Here is a 17,525-nt window from a genome sequence, read left to right on the forward strand (position 1 = left end):
ATATGTTTAAATTTCCTAAGTGAAAAAGTATAATTGAGGGAATGGGCTCCAGGGTCTGGCTTCAAGTCCTAGCTCTGTCACTTACCTAAACTTCAGTTTTCTCAACTGTAAAATAAGCAGAATAATATCTACCTCATGGGATTACAGGAGATGACAAGTTTAAAAGACCCAGCGAAGGGCCTGGCACATAACAAGTGACGGTGAAGAAGAGGAGGAATACGGTGATGGTGATGGTGACGGTGACGGGAGAGACGGTGGCAATGACGACGGACTCTCTCTGGTTTACAGACAAAAGGTGATCAATACGTGGAAAGCTTGGTGGCTAAGAACTCTGCTCACAGCCCAAATCCAGAAGACAGAACTCTCCGTCCTCCCCCAAGCCTCAGGTCCTGCAGACTCAGCAGATGCAATCTTGCATCCTTACTCATCAAAGAGAAGGTCAGAGGAAATGCGCCCCTCCCCGTGCCAGCTCACATTCACAGAAACCTCATCCCCTCCTGCCCCCATCCACAGGCATCCACCTCCAGCCACCGGCAACACAAGGCACCGTCAGAAACACTCGGCGTCATCTCTCCCAACTGCTAATCCAGTTATTGTATTTTACTTTCAGTGGAAATTCCATCACTTTGTACTAAATCCCACCATACACAAAACACTGAGTGGCTTCTCCTGATAAGAAGAGATACAGCCGGAATATTGCCACATTATGTACTGCCTATTATCTGGGCTTTTCTTGTTGAAAATTGCATCATCTTAGGTGCAGGTTAATGGTACGCACTCCGGACGGCCAAGCCAGATTCCCCCTGACCTGCACTCCACGAAATCTGACACATTTCACCCAAGTCGGAGCGCTGCTGCCCTTCCCAGGGTTTCACTGTCCAGAAGGCTCCAACATAAGACAAACAGGAGAGCAGCTCTGTGGCTCATCCTCTAGGCTCGGGCTCATCACTCCAAACGGCTGGACCTCTCACAGACACAAGTCATAAGAACACAGGGGCTGCCCGGGAGCCAGGAGGCCAGGGCTCCAGTCCCAGACTTCCCACCGTGGCAGCCCCGGCGCCTGCCCTCTGGACTCTGTCCTCATCTGGTGAGGAAGAGGGTCCAGCCAGGGCCTCTCTAGGGCTCCTCCTGTCTGAGACGCCTCTCCAGAAACATGAGCATCCACCTTCAGCTTCACAGTCTAAGAAGGAAAATCATTCATTTCCACTGAGAAAGGCCACGGAAAAGTTTACTTCTTGCAAATGTTTTCTTTACAAAAGCCAAATCCCAGAGCTGATATGATGGGGGCGGATTAGACAATTAAAGCAGGTGCACAGAATACGAATCTGCACTTGTTCGGCCGGGGCTAGAGAAGATCGCCACCCTTTCCTCCCACAAGTCAATTTACTCAGAGCTAGCAGCCTTCGCTCCAGATAAGCACATTGACTTTAAAATAAAGTGTGCGCCAACAGCTGCAGCCCTGTGACTGGAGCAGGCAGAGATGTGGCGTGGAATGATAATTAAATATATTTTCATCATCCGTCATTTTTTTTTTTTGCTGCAGGTGCCAGGGTAATAAATCTGGACTCGCCTCTTTTGTCAGCTGGCAGTGAACACATTTTAACATGAAATCTCCCGGGAGGAATTAAGAGTCACTTGGCCTTGCAAAGGAGAAAGGGTTTTACTTCCAAACTGCCAAGTGGGGAGCTCACAGCTGATTGGTTTCATAATACTTTATTATTTGACAATATATATGCCCCAGGTTGTATTTCAGAATACCACACCTACGGGATAATCAGTGCTCCAGGAGACCTGCCATCCCATTCTAGAATAAAAACTTATTTGGGGAGATTTTCACCGCTATTACTTTTTATGAATCCCAAATTTAATGTATTATTGACTAGGTAGATTCCAGTATTTTAAAACTTTCCCTCTGTTCTTTCAATTCCCCAACAGCCTTTCCCCCCCGGCCCCCATAACACAACTGCAGGGAAATCTGCTGCCTTCGCTGCCTGTCGTGTGAGTTAAGTGCTTTCGATTGGCCCAAGGAGTTTGGATGACTTTTTATTTCGACAGTTTAACAGCTCCTTCTCCCCAGGGGCAGCCCCTAGTGCACAGTCCTCGGAAAAGCCCACTGAAATGGCCCATCAGAGCTTCCTCGAAGCCTTTCCCTCCTCTCTGACCACACGGCCCCTGCAGAACACCTTCCCTGAAGAGCTGGCCCAGGAAAGCGGAGGGAACGGGGCACCTGCTGCAGGGCTTCGGGCAGCTCCTGCGGGCCACACACCACCCCTGGAAGGAGGTGAGGGGTTCCACGCACATGTTAAGGCCAGGAGCACACGGAGACATGGCCAGCCAGGCAGGGCTGCAGTTACCAAGTCTCCTCCTTCCTCCTCAAAGGAATGTTCTAGAAGGAAATCCTTGCCCAGTGCCCACTCGCAGGGTCACCTGTGGCTCCACCCAGGTCGGCGGGCGTTCACACCTGTGGAACCTCTGGCAGGCCACCCGGGCGGATTAAATCTCCACGTGTACTTTGCAAATGGAAGAGCGGTTTCCTTGCCAGGACTGACCCAGGACCACAAGTGATGGAAGCTTCCACAAGCATCTAGGAATCTGTCAGTTCTGCATTCCTCAGCAGAGACCCCCCCAGCTCAATAACAACAAAAAAAATCACATCTTGACACCCTAAGGTCAATGCAAAGTGTCTCTGAAAACGCTTTATAAATACTAACACCCTCTCCTTCTACTGACTGAGGTGTCTTCCCACCAGGCCACTCATTTGACCCCAGAGCTGCCCCGTGTAGGGGGAACCAGGTGACGACTCCGGAGGAGGGAACCCACAGAGAGTACAGCGTGAGGCTGGATCCCAATCGCGATCCCAGCACGCTTTGTTTTAGAAACGGGAGCCAATTCTAAAATCCATATGGAAGCACAAAGGACCCAGAGCTGCCAACGTGCTCTGAAAGAGAAGAATGGAGAGTTAACACGGCTTTGATTCCAAGGATTTTTGTGTGTGTGTGTGTGGTACACGGGCCTCTCACTGTTGTGGCCTCTCCTGTTGCGGAGCACAGGCTCCGGATGCGCAGGCTCAGCGGCCATGGCTCACGGGCCTAGCCGCTCCGCGGCATGTGGGATCTTCCCGGACCGGGATACGAACCCGTGTCCCCTGCATCGGCAGGCGGACTCTCAACCACTGCGCCACCAGGGAAGCCCGGTTCTAAGGATTTTAAGATTTATTATAAAGCTACGGCAGTCAAGTCAGTGGGTTTGGCGTGAAGACAGACAACCGATCACTGAAATAGAACAGGGTCCAGAAACAGACCCTCATACCTGTGAACGAATGACTTTCCATAAAGCAGCAAAAGGCAACTCAGTGGAGAAGTGGGAGGCTTTCCAACAAATAGTGCTGGGATAAGCGGACATCCACATGCAAAAAAACCAGAAAAATGAACCTCACCCCATATACAAAAATGAACTCAAAGTGGCTTATAGACCTAAGTTTAAATGTATAAAATTTTGGTAAGAAAACATAGGAGAAAATATCTGTGGCCCTGGGTTAGGCAAAGATTGCTTCGATACAACACCAAAAGCATGAGCTATGACAACAAAATGATCCATAAATTGGACTTCATCAAAATTAATTTCTGTTCTTCAAAAGATACCGTTACGAGAATGAAGAGAAGTCACAGACTAGAAGAAAATCTCTGTAAAGCCTATATCTGCTAAAGGACTTTTTCTAGACTATATATAAAGAACTCTCAAAACCCAATAATAAAAACACAGGGAACCCAATTTTTTGGAAATGGACAAAAGACTTGAACAGATATTTCACCAAGAAGACACAGGGGTGGCAATTAAGTGTGTGAACATAATTAGTGATTAAGGAAATGCAGATTAAAACCACGACCAGGTGCCACCAACCACCTACTGGAATGGCTAAAATTAAAGCGAATCCAAAACGGAAGCAGACTCGCAGACACAGAGAACAGACTCGTGGTCGCCAGGGGGCCGGGGCGGGGCGGGAGGGGGGAAGGGGGAGTGTGGGAATCTGAGGTTAGCAGATGCAAACTGTTACATAGAAGATGGATAAACAACAAGGTCCTACTGTAGAGCCCAGGGGGCTATAGTCAATAGCCTGTGGTAAACCATAATGGAGAAGAATAGGAAAAAGAATGTATATATATATATATATATGTATAACTGAATCACTTCACTGTACAGTAGAAATGAACACAGCATTGTAAATCAACTATACTTCAATAACATAAATCTAAAAAAATAATAAAAAGAAAGCGAATGACCATACAAAATGTTGGCAAGGATGTGAGGGAACTGGGACTCTCATGCCCTGCTGCTGGTTGGAATGGAAAGTGGTACAGCTGCTTTGGAAAGCAGTTTGGCACCTTCCACATGATCCGGGCTTTCCACTTTTAGGTGTTTACCCAAGAGAAGAGAAAGCATACGACCATGCAGAGGCTTGCACACGAATGCTCATATCAGCTTTATTTGTAAGAGTCAAAAACTGGAAGCAACCCAAAGGCCCATCAACAGGTGAATGGACAAATCACCTCCTATCCACACAGTGGAACACTGCTCTTCGATAAAAAGCAATGAACTGATACCTGCAACATGGATGAGCCGCCAAATAATTGTGTGGAGTGAAAGAAGGCAGACGGAAAAAAGAGTGCAGACTGTATGATTCCATTTCTATAACACTCTAGGAAATGCAAACTAACTATGGTGATGGAAAGCAGAACAGCAGTGCCAGGGAAGGAGGCGGGGCGGACCTGGAGCGAGGAATTACAAAGGGGTCCAGGACACTTCTGGGGGGGCTGGGCATTTCATTCTCCTGATCTGGTGATGGTGATGTCAAAACCCACCAAGGTGTACGTTTTAAATATGTGCAGTTTATCATATGTCGATGATGCCTCGGTGATGCTATTTTTAGATAAAGACTAAAAAGGTGAAGGGGGCCCCTGGAGCTGTGTGAGGAGGCCCCCAGGATGCGTGCGTGCTGTGAGCAGGGAAAGGAAAGAAAGGAGCCAACAGGAGGAACAGTAATTTGCCCGTGACTCGTGGAGGAAAAGCGCGCATCAGAATTCATTCATTCATTCATTCATTCATTCAGTAAATTGGTGTTCCGAGCCCTGAGGACACAGAGGAAAATATGGTTCTTCTCCTGAAAGAAATTGGGACAAGAACCCTGACTGGTGGGTGCATCACTGTTGTGTATCTTGGCCATAAATTCGTACCATGTGTGCAGGTGTGCAGTGTGAGTGCGCCGCCAGGCTCCCCAGCGGACTGACTTCAGACAAATCACACAAACACTTTGTGCCTCTGCGTCCTCCTCTGTAAAATGAGGATAACAGTCATATCCACCCTACAGGGCTGTTATGATTCAATCAATTAATATCTGTGTGATTCTTAGAAGGAGGCATCGTAAGCACTCAACGCAAGAGCCATATTTGGTGCTATAATTATCACTGCTTTTATGACTAACCCATCTCAGAGACGCCCACCAAGATGTAAAGATAAATCCAGGTGCTGAGATAAATGACTGATTCTACTTGTTTTTCTGTCTCTCCTTACTTTTCCTCATTAAACATGTATTACTTCTAAAGTGAAAGTTTTAAGCAAATGCAAATACACAGATGAACAAATAATCTAGAACACTCGACAGCTCCAGTAGGTACCAGCCCACACCCCCTTTGAACAAGCTCCCTGTGGGTGCTCATCCCGCACCCTCCCTCCTTCCTCAGACAGCCTAGGAGTCTCCCCGCAAAAGCCCCGACCAGAACCTTTATCTGCAGCAGGTTCACAGGTGGGAGGTGTGAACAGAGGTTTCTCTTGGCCCCGGCTTCCTGTAACCTTTTATGCGAATCAGACTGAGGGCATCTCTGCCCCAGGCAAGGGCTGGTGCGTGGAACAGAGAACAGAAGAATCAAAGCCATGTGGGGCGTGGTCCCACCTGCTCCCGCCCTGGCGACAGGTGACATGAGGACCCCAGAGAGGCCCATCGTCCCCAGCAGGGGTCTTCTTCCTTACGTGGTGCCAATGGCATGCACCCTATGCCCCAGAGAACAGAGAGGGCTGCTGGGAGGGGCGGTGCAGCAAAAGGGTCCCTCAGCCCCCAAGAAGGGCATAAAGCAGCTGAGGAAACCTGGCCCTGGAGAGGCCAGGGGCCAGGGGGCCAGAGCAGTGACCCATACGGGGTGGCAGCCAGGAACCTGAGGAAATGGCAGTAACTGAGGGCCAGACCCCTCCCGCCACCTGCCCCTCACACACCGACAAACCCAGTGGTGGTTTAGGGGCAGCTTTAAATGTGCTGAGAAACCCCAGAATTAAATGAGATTATGTTTCTGCGTCCTGGTGGAAGGAAGGATTGAAGTAGAAACTAAATTCCGTATTGGAGAGACAGACAGACAGCTCCGTGTCGCATACCCTGCGCTGTGGCCTGAGGGTGGTCTCTGTCACGGACTTGTCCGCGGTCACCACTGGCTGAGGGTTTGTCTTCAGCGGATCGAAGCAGCGCGCGGCACAGTGAGGAACGCGGGTGCCAGCCCCGCGGAACAAAATGGAGGGAGCCCTGGACCCTGTCTGGGCACCGGCTCTCCACCAGGGGGACAGGCGTGTGGATGGATGATGACAAGTCTCCAAGGTGCAAGGGGAGGTGAGGCTGGCTCGAAGCTACAGGAGAGGGCATCTGGACAGATCTGGAAGCATCCAGAGACCAACACGGGCATGTGAAGCCCAGCAAAGACAACTTAAGTCTAAAGTGTGGTCCCCCCACCAGAAGCTCACAGCTGAGTGAAGGGGACAAACGTCACAAGAACGAAACAAGGACGGCCTTGGGAGGGTGACCACGGAGTCCCCAAAGCGCTCACTGACGGACTCATGTCGTGTTATGAGTGTTTCCATCCATCCTCCTCGAGATGAGAGAAGGGCCAATGCAACACGTTCCCAATAAAGCCAAATTGATTTCATCTGAAGAACTGTCCTTCATCCGGAGATTATGTCCTTCCAACTTTTCTGTTCTGAAACGCCGATGATATATGGTCGCTGGAATTTTTCAAAGTCTTACTTGGCAAAATTCAAAGTTGGCGACCCTGAACGTCCCTCCTGTTAAAAAAATTCCCTGCTCTGAGAAAGCGCTGGGTGCCGAGAAAACAGCACGATGCAGACGGGGTCTCTGACGGGACTGAACAGAGGGGCTGGGGGTCTCCTTTAGACGGGGTCTCACGGACGGCCTTTTTGGGAAGCAACATTTAAAGTGAGACCAAAATGAGCTGCGGCAGCATGGGAGCGGCTGAAGACAGAGAGGCCAGATGGAGGCGACAGCAAGAGCAAAGGTCCCGCCCAAGTGCCAATGAGCCGGGTGAGATCTTGGAACCGACCCAGGCGAAGGAGGGAGGGTGCAGTGGCCGCAGCTGGAACGGCAGGGAAGGGCCTGTCTGGGAACAAGGCAGGCAGGGGCACCTTCCCAGGGGAGACGGAGGTAATCAACTCTTCCCTGGGAGGGTTAAGATGGGGAAGGCAGGTGGGAGTAAAGGTAAAGAGGAGGGGCTGTGTGAGAGCAGGAATAGCACAGAGGACCTGGGGTGAAGAACCTGTTTAATAAGATGCAGCCCTGCCCGCCTGGTCTACCATCGGCCTAAGACATTCGCACCTGCTGAACAGGAAGGTACAGACACCTGGCTCCTCCTCTGATGCTTGCAGAGTTTTAGAAGTCTTTTCAGACTTGCTGTCTTGTAAACCGAGTGGTTTGGGGAGCTCCCTGCCCGTTGAAGCAACGGATTTCAGTACTTCAGGCAGAGGAGAGGACACGCTACCCACCAAAACAACAAAGGGAATTCTCAGCTCTGAACGGCTGGCATGATTTTTGTTAGTGTAAGCAGCATGGCCGCAGATGGGAGAGCATTGTGTTCAGAGGGAGGGTTTTCTGAATCCGGGGCCTGGGTTCCTCCTCGAGTGTGGAGAAGATGCCCCTCCGCACCCTCACCCCTTGGCTGATGCCAAGGCAGGAGGAGAATGAAATGCAGAGGGAGGGGGCGCAGGGAACACCCCTTCCTGTCCCGAGAGACTGGGGAGGGGCCGAGAGGGAGGATGGAGGTGGGCACGAGACCCTCGTCATCTCTCCCGCACGCACCACCCCCCAGATGGGTACCAGGAGTCTGAGACCTGAGGGTCAATGATCTGCTTCCTGGGTACCAAGGAGGCACCAAAGGCCCTAGGAACACGGTTCCCAAACTGTGCACCCAGGCACCCTGGAGAGCCTCCGAGAACTCATGAGACCACAGGATATTTTAAGTTATGGAGGGAAACAAGCAATACTACATATCTGTCGGACCCCTGGCAGACACCGCTGGAATAACAGTTTCACCGTGAGATGAGCCTACGAGCCTTTTGAGGACATCATGTCACTGCGAAGCTGAGTTTTCAGTGATTGCTGAGATAAGAAGGACCTGGAAAAAATCCGGATGGAACAGGAAGTGGGGTTGGCGGCACCCAATCTGACTCCGGGATTTGAAAAGCTGTCCAGCCCCCGATGGTCACACATATCCCATTAGTAAGTAACTGGGTAATTTAAGAATGAAATAAAAAATTATGAGTATGATATTTTCAAGCAGCTGTTGTTAGGACACAAATATTTATTAAGGCTTTTGGATCTAACTGCTTAATAAACGGAACTGTTAAGTATTCTTTGAACTATTAAGTATTCTTAATAAACGGAACTGTTAAGTATTCTTAACGGAACCGTTAAGTATTCTAGGGATGCCATAAAAAAAAAAAAGAAAATCACTGAGGCACTCGGGGTGCCAAGAACCAAGGAAGTTTGGAAACTTTTGCTCTGGAGCAGGTAGATGGACGAGATGGAGAGCAATCGTGGACGGCGGCCCGCCCAGAGCTCACACTCAGGCTGCCGGGTACTGTTCTGAGAACTGACTTTGGAACAACTGGTTTCATCCGCTAATAACCCTCTTTGCCTTGAAGAGGAATCAGCCCCTACACAGGAGGGTGCAGAACTCTGCTGGGCACAGAGTAAGTGACCAGCGAGTGGTGACTGTTGATCATTCTTATCATTATTACCTTTATTATGGATGTGATACCCCTAGAAGGCAGGGGCACAGAGAGGAAACAAGGCCCCTGCAGCCGTTAAGGCAGTGAGGGGAGGAGCCCCCCAGGTGGACAGACACCCCCAGCGGGTGGCTTAGTGCCCCATGACCTGCGGGCCCCAGGGCCTCGGTGGGAGAAGGCGGGAAGGCTGAGGCCTCTGATGGTCAAGATGCGGAGGCCGCTTTGGAAGGGGCCTTGGAACGCTGAGAAGATAAAAGTGGACCAGCTCCACCTCCGGGGCTGCCTCCCCAGAGGCCAGATGGGCCGGTGGTTCCTGGGGCTCATCCGTCCAGGCTTTCTGCAAGCAGCACCCACGGAGCCACCCGTGGAGTGCAGGGACTCCTCCCTCAGCCACCACCAGGCCACGAGCACACACCCCTCCCCAAACCCCAAGGGGCAGGGGGAAGCGGGGGAGGGGCGCTCCGAAAGACTGAACAGGGACCCAAAACATCCAGGCAGAGAGGGGTTCCCTCAGGGGCTGATACAAGCCATTCGACTACACTCCCAGAGTGGACCTAAAATCTAGGAGCCCAGCCCTCCGCTCTCGAAAGCAAGGTCAGGCCACGTGGAGAGAAGGAGAGAAGCTACGTTTTCTGTGCACACCTGGGACACAGTGTAAGTGGACCGGTGACCCTGCAACACACGGGCCGAGGCATCAGAGACGGAGGACGTGAGTGAAGGTGAGCCCTGGGCCGAGCCAGCAGGGCCCACCATGGAGCGGCCCACGGCCCCGTTGCCCCAAAGGACGGATGAGCGATTCCAAAATTCCCCAAGTCCCCAGGCTTCGGGCACCCGCCACCCCAGGGACCTGCAGCCCCCGAGGGCCCAGTGGGGCCAGGGTCAGACTGTGTGGTCCACTCGCCACACCCAGGAAAGCTAGACTAGGTCTCACGGAGAAAACGCCCAGAGAAATCCGACCACGAGGCAAACCCATCCTGCCAGAGTGCATCAAAATCACTGTTTGCAAGATTTCTATCTGCCCCAGTTGACTTGTTTCAAATCCGAAGTGCTAGATTCCCGGTATAGTAATAGAAAGGGTATTCATAGGCACTCCGGCTTCCAGTAAGATGCAAAAAACTTCGCTCACATTTTTTAAAGTTTATAAATAGCCTCGGAAAAGGAGCTGGAACACGCTTCTTAGTAAATACAGCTGACCCATTTTCCTCATTCTTCACCAGGAATAAAGCGACTGTTACCACGGAAAGTACAGAAGAGTCTAAATATATATTTCCTCCTCACAGGCACCAGATCAGAAAAGCAGCGTCGACACCCAGGAGGCGAAGGAGGGAGAGGCCAGGCCCCCGGTTACCACCCCGCACTCCCGAGGGCCAGGGTGGCAGCGGGTGCCTCTGGGGAGCCCACGCCCCAGGCCTGACTCTCGGCTCCAGCAGCCCTGCTCAAGGTCATGGGGCTCGGCCAGGCCTTCCTTGACCTGCCTCCTCCCCAGCAGCTCCTGTGTCCCCACCGTCTGTCTCCCCAGCTAGTAGGAAAGTTCCAGAAGGGGGACGTCGCCCCTTGGGTTCACTACTTACACCCATTCCTGGAACCTGGCATGTGGTAAGTCAACTCTATGAAATGAACGAGGAGGTGACAGGCGGGCCTGGCTGGCCTGTGCTCCCAGCGCTGTTTCTGATCCTGTCAGCCTCCATCTCGTTTCTACGCGGGAACGTACCCGAGTCGCCCCTTCATCTGCGAAGCTGCAAGCCAGCTTGCGTGATGGCCTCGGAGGGGGTCCTTGTTTCTGATGACTTCCATACCTTGGGAAACTGTTTTTCCCCCTCCTTTTGGCAAGAGCTGTAGTATGAAACAATTACCCACCAACCCAGCAGGTCTCAGTGATTCGGAGGGAAAGAACGAGGCCTCTGGGCAGTCCGTGGGGAAGGTTAAGTGTGTCTGTCCATCCACTGCTCTGTGCCGGGTGCTGGCGCCTCCGCAGGCCCACGGGTAGGCGTCTGGCCAGCTTCCCCGGGAACTCATTCACGGCCCCCATGCTTCATCTGGCGCTGGTGGAAGAGAGGTCTCAGAGGGGCTGCGGGCTGGGCAGAAACGCAAAGCCTTCCCCGGTGTTTTCCCAGGAGTCGCAGGGGATGCGGGGGGCGGGTACATGGTGGGGCAGCTCTGCAGGACCTCCTGGGGACGGCGCCTGTCACCCTGAGCAAACAAGAAGGTTCCCCCCTGAGGCTTCAAAGGACGGAGGTCTCTGGGGTGCCTGCCACCCAAGCAGGGAGACACACGAACAGACACACAGCTCATGGGGCAGAAGCCAGGGACACCCCAGAAGGCTTTCATGGGAGCCGGGGTCCCCGTGGAGGCAGGACACTGGGCCAGACCCGGGCGGGGCTGGGGGATCACCTGGTGTCCAGTAACTAGGAAACGGTGACGGACATGGACTTCCTGCCCCAGCTGACCCTAAACCCCCCGTCTGGGCAGCTCATCCCCATGGAGAGCAACCACGCGGGACCCTCCCCAGGCTGGTGGAAACCTATCTCCCTGCCCCACCTGCTCGCACTTCACCCGGTGCGGCTTGAACAGGTTGCCGGCCCCGTGCTGGGGGCTGGGCTGTGGGCGTCCCCACAGGGCCTGGCCACGTGGCTCTGGGGTAGCCTGCTATCCCTCCTCACCTCCCTGCAAGCCCTTACAGACCTCCCGGACGGGGAGCTGCAGAGCTGAAAGCCAGCAGCCCACGAGCCCACCCCGAGCAGAGGGATTTAATAAGGGTCTGCTGTCATCCCTGTCCACGCTCTGGTCCCGACACGGTGACACGAGGAGGCCCCCAACCTGATCACGGATACTCGGGGGCTCAGGCTCGCATCCCCCACACCTCTGCACACCACTGGGCCTGCGCACGGCAGGTGCTCAAGCAGGGCTGCAGGCCGCCTTCTTATAAAGAGTGAGCGCTTGGAGTTCTGCGAGTTTACGCTGTATTCCCGAAGTCTCTGTTCTTTATCAGTTATTTCTCTAGATTAACTTTTTAATTCATCATCTCGCTTATGATCATCAAAGAGCTTAACTGATACTTATTTGATGGAATCTACCTTATCTATGAAATTTAACTACTTCGGAGAAGTGCAAGCAGCGACCAGCAAGCGGAAACAGCCCCCCATCACCAGAGAGCCACCTGCTTTATCCTCCACCAGACTTGTTCCTAGAACAGGTAAGGGGAGGGGGGATCTAAGGTCCCAGCACCCCAGATTAAAACCTGGCTCTCAGGGGAACTTGGAAGCCATGGGGTGGCTTTAGAGCATGTCAGCCAACCCTTAGCATTTCTCCCAACAAGAAGGGCATGTAATTCCCCCCTCCTTGAATACAAGCTCACAGAAGCGATGCTATGTGACTTCGTGAAGGCAACACAGCTTCCCCTGGGTTCCCTGTCAGGACTCGCACCTCTAGGGCCCACGTGAGAAGTCTGGCTGTCCTGCCGCTGCCGTGGAGACCACACAGAAGGAGGGAGGCCCAAGGAGCCCCCCGCTGCTCTGCCCCCAGTGGTTTGCGTCTTCCCAGACACGGAGTGAGGGGCCCTCCGGACGACTCGGCAGCACTGGGACCCTGAGTGAGGGCCCCTGGCCCGGCCCAGCCGCCGCCAGAACCAGGAGAGGTGATAATAATAAAGGATTCTGCGAAGCCTGAGGTGACGTGTTATGAAGCCAGAATTAGCTGGAACGATACACAAGCCTTGCTGGCCGTGGGGCTCTGGCCAGACACCTTCCCTCCTTTTGCTCGCCTGAAATGAGGGGACCGGGGACCAGGAACAGATTTTTGCCGGACTTTTCTCTCGATTTTAAAAAAACGAGAGACAAAAAGAAAAATCAAAACAAACAGGTATAAATGGAACAAACTCTTCACAAAGCTACACTTACTCCGTTTGAGAAATACTCTTTATATTGCAGTTATGTCCCTCTTATATTGCTGGTATTAGAGTATTCTTCCACTTATGAAATGATGATATAGTAGCTGGCCTCTGGCTTTTAATGGCCTCACTTGGTCAAATTAAAACTTTTAAAATTTGACCAGTCTGTGACATCCAAAGTCGGGGATCCACCTGGTCTCAGATCACTTCCATATCTGATAGGCCGTGATTTACGAAATTCCCTACAGAAAAGGGGAGCTACCTCTCCTCCCGCCAAATATACTCCACAAAGCCCGGCCCCGGTTTATCAGCTCAGACACCTGGCTCCGGTTTAACACAGCTCGTTGGTCACACAGAGTCGGTCCTTAACAGGCCTGCAAGTCCTTCCACCCGAGGCAGCCGCCTACCTCAGGCCCCTGGCGTGCCCACCCCGCTTCTGGGGGTGCCCACTCCTCCCACCGGGCCCTGCAGGGCTCCAGGAACCCTGAGTGGACGAAGAACCTGAGGCTCAAGCAGAAAAAGTTCCTTCAAATCCCAGCAAAAAGGGCCTCGCTTCCTAAGCCCAGCGCCTTCTCCAGCAGCATCTGGCCCATCCGAGGCAGGGCGGCTCGCCCCAGAGAGAAACACACAAACCTCCAGAAAAGGGTGTCTGTCAGCAGATCTGCACTTTCCAAAAACAGCGTGTTTCCAGGTCACGGAACAGAGAGACGCCAGCCAGAAAAACGCTGTGGGCTTGATTTCTGAAACGGTGAAGCCGCCTGGAAGCGTCTGGCCCTCTGGCCTTGCAACCCAGCCAGGTTCACATCCTTTTCTCCCCTGCATCAAAGGGTCTGTGGCCATGGAGAGGGAAGGTGCACATCCCTCTAGCCATGGGACGACGACCAGGGTGTCACGGCAGGATTACTGGGCTGGAGCGTTTTCTAACCCTCACGGCATCGGCCACCCTAAGGCACCCGGGAGCCGGCAGCATCCCTCCCTTTGCCCAAATCCAGGTGTGCGGTGGCCCCAGGCTGAGGCCCCTGAGGGGGTCCAGGCTTCCCTGGGAGGGGGTGTGGGCAGGACAGGCTGTGTTGATGGCTTCCTGACGCCACATAAATACCATTTTGAAGCCACCACAGTATTTCTCGAGCACAAACAGTACAGTAAAGCCAAGACATTTATATGCAGTTGGGAGACATTTATCCTGTGACAACATTCTATTCCAATGACTTTTCTATTGCCACCAATGATTAATGATGTAAATTCTGTCACTTGGGATGATGGATGCAGGGCAGCTAAGGGGCCTCGCATAGATTACCCAAACCCCGGCTTCCCATTGGCTCCCAGGACAAAAGTGGCCTGAGCTTCAGTCAAGCGTAAACGTAAAGTTCTTTCAGATTAAAAGAGCAGGCTTCTCGTCCAGAGCGGCCGGCTCAGGACTGGGGGAAAGGCTCCTCTTCCTCAAACATATTTTCTCTCTCCGGCGTCAGGGCCGCTCCATGAGCTCCAGTCAAGAAGAAGTGCATAATTCTTTGCAGAGAGGAGCTGGGAAGGCCTTCGCCACAGCAGGAAAGTTAGAGGCAGGCGAGCAGGGCCCAGGGCCTCAGGGGGTCTGGGCCCCCAGGTGCTGGGTCTGACGCAGCCCCACCAACCTAGGTCCCAGGCAGACCGAGCTCCTCCCTGCTTCTCTGCTGTGGTCCTGCTGGGCCACTTGGTCCAGTGACCCGCGTCTTCTCCCAGGGCCCCAGGGTCTCTGAGGTCCTGCCATTGTCCTGCACCAAAGAGGGCGAACGTCCCCCTTGAGAAGGCCTCGCTGCTGCTGCTTGGCGGTTCTCCCTCTGTCTCCCACTAAATGCTGTGTCTCTGGGGGGCTCCCTGAGGCTCTCCTTCCCTCTCACTCCACTGCGCCCCTTGGGGGTGTCTATCTACTCCCCGGGCTGTAGCTGCTGCTACTCCCGAAGCTGTATTTCCCAGGCCCTCCTTGATTCTGAGCTTTACGCTCACAGATCCTACTGCCCGCGGGTGTCTCCTAGGGGCCTCGAACCGCAGGCTTCCGTACACCCCGGGGTCCCACGTGGCAGTGAACGCGACCTCCTCCAGCCCAGCAGGCCAAGACAGAAGCCCTGGAGCTGTGCTGGCTCCCCTCCGGCCCTCACCCTCCAGGTCGGACTGATGACCAAGTCCTACAGAGTCCTCTCCTTAACAATGTCTCGAACCTGTCACTTCTCTCCCACTCTGGCCCAGTTGTCACTGAGATTAATGGCAGCAAGTTCAGGGTCTCTGAACAGTTTTCCTCACGTACGGTCTTGCCACCGTGGCCCTACCTCCGAGCAACAGAAATCGCATCAGCCGCCCGACCCGGGCCCCCCGGTGTCTCCCCAGGCTCGTCACACACGCTGGCCGCCGCCGTCGGGGCTCCGCTCCGCCTGGGGCGGAGACAGCTCCAGCACCCCGACCTCTGCCTCGCTCCACGCTGCACACTCTCTGGACTTCGGGCGGTTTCTCGGACACGCCGTGCTCTCTCTGGATGCCACATCTTCACGGGGTAACTCCACCTGCCTGGAACAATTCCCTCTCCCCTGCCCCCTTCACCTGCGACCTCCTGCTCAGCCCCCAGGTCTCAGCTTAGCCATCGCTCACTCAGAGAAACCATCCCTGACCCCCCCACCAGAGCACACGGGCTTTGCTGTGGGCTCCAGGAGTGGTCTGTGATCCTGTCCTCCTACCCCCGACACACCGCCCCCTCCCCACGGGGTGAGCTCGGGGTCCTCGTCGGTCCTGGCCATCAGCACTAGGCCCGAGCACTTCACACGGCGTCAGCGCAGAATAAGTCCGTTACAGGGTTGCTCAGTGGGGACACCGAGTAGGGAACCTCTCTGCATGTTGGGCATCTCCCCTCCCACCCGCCCTTGAATGCAAAGTCCTTGAGGCCCGGAACTCTGACAAGTTCGTTTCTGGACCCCTGGGGAGCCCGTCACAGGTCTTGCACAGAGTAGGTGTTCAGAACATGTTTACGGAGAAACCAGCAGAGAAGAAAGAAAAGGACCTCATATAAAAAGCCCAGGGAACCTAGAAAAGCAGTCGCCTCATTCATAAGGCAAAGGCTTAAAAGCTTAAAGGCGGAGAGAGAATGGCTGTGCAGTGCGCAGCGAGCACGCGGGCCCGCAAATCAAGCCGTTGTAAATGCCGCGGGAGAGCGGCTCGGTTTCCCTGCAGAAACGCGGCAAGCAGCTGTAATTCAGAGGTAAGGCAGCCTTACAGGAACTCGTGGGTCTGGATTCCTGGCACTCCTAACTCAATTTGGCCATCTCTCTCAGCGTCCTTTCTTGGAAAACAGATGCGCTTCCTACTTTGTGATGCCTGGGAAAGGCCTGGCTCTGCGCTGACAGGTGGGGGAGCCCCAGCCAGGGAGACACCCGGAGATTTCTACTGTCCTGGGGATTCCCACCCGGTGGCAGGAGAAAGCACAGAGGAAGAACGCAGACACACTGTGTACCCCGGCCCCCTTCTCGACCCCTTCCCAGGCAGCGTGGTCACCTCCGAGGCAGCTGGGCCTGGGAACAGGAGGGCGTTCACAGGACGTGCCCTGGAGATTTGGGGGCTCCACTGCCCACACCCAGCGTGAGGGACCCACCAGAGAGCAACCGGCCACAGACCGGGCTGGGGAGGGGGGCATCGGTCCCACGCCGGCGTCTGGGAGTGGCATGATGCTGGGACCAGACTCTTGTTTGTAAGGTGGAGGGCTACCCCGCCTCCAGACCCCGGCCTCAGAGAAAGGATTGGTCAGCAGCAGGGCTGCCTGTTCGCTTCCTCAGCGACCGTGAACATCACTGACTCTATCCTCCTCCCCAGACCAGCGTCTCCCACCATGCCAGTGGCCACAGCTGCTGGAGGGGGAGGCCAGAGGCCCACGGCTGCCTCTGGCTCATTCACCACGTGGGCCCTCACGCCCTCCACGGCACACCACCTCCTCTCGCCCCCAGGCTCTGCCCGTGGACCTGCCTCCAGCAAAGAAAGTCCAGCCCTCCCTCTCCATCCAGGCTGCGCTGGGCTCCCCCATCTTGAAAAGCAAGGCTCGCTCAGCTCTATTCTCCCCATCCCCCCTCCTCTGGCCACTCCTCACCTTCTTGCGAAACTTCTCAAACTGCAGTCACACCCACACCTCACCTCCGAATCAGGAGGCTGGGCAGGAAAAGAACTCAGGAGCAAGTCCCCAAGAGGACCAGACAAAGGAGTTATGAGATGCAGAAATTCTGAGACCTTCGAAAACTGCTAGATTTCTTAGTTGACTGAATGCACATGCCCCACTACAAAAATTATCTTCCAAGTCTGGTTTTTAGGTTCCCGGAGTAAAAGAGGTGAAAAATCTAATTTTTGAAACCTTCATAAATATGTGCATTTTTGTGGCTAAAACTACCTAAATGAATCCACTTTCGCCTGACAAAGTGGAGGAATCCAAAGCTCCTGGATTTTAAAAGTTGCCGTTAAGGCAGCTTTTCTTTTTTCAAAAAATAGTGACTAGAAAAATAAATCAGAAGGCTTCATGAAGCCCAAGGCCAGTAGGAGACGGCCAGGACGAGGCTCCCTGACAAGTCCGGCAAGCCCG

General features: G+C 53.8%; 1 protein-coding gene across 18 annotated transcripts in view; it reads right to left on the minus strand.

Annotated features, from left to right (window-relative positions):
• Positions 1-17,525, minus strand: part of CAMTA1 (calmodulin binding transcription activator 1) — an 894,219-nt gene that overhangs the window by 745,071 nt on the left and 131,623 nt on the right. The gene's annotated exons all lie outside the window — the stretch shown is intronic.

Source organism: Orcinus orca, chromosome 1, assembly GCF_937001465.1.
Source record: "Orcinus orca chromosome 1, mOrcOrc1.1, whole genome shotgun sequence".
NCBI classification, from domain to species: domain Eukaryota; kingdom Metazoa; phylum Chordata; class Mammalia; order Artiodactyla; family Delphinidae; genus Orcinus; species Orcinus orca.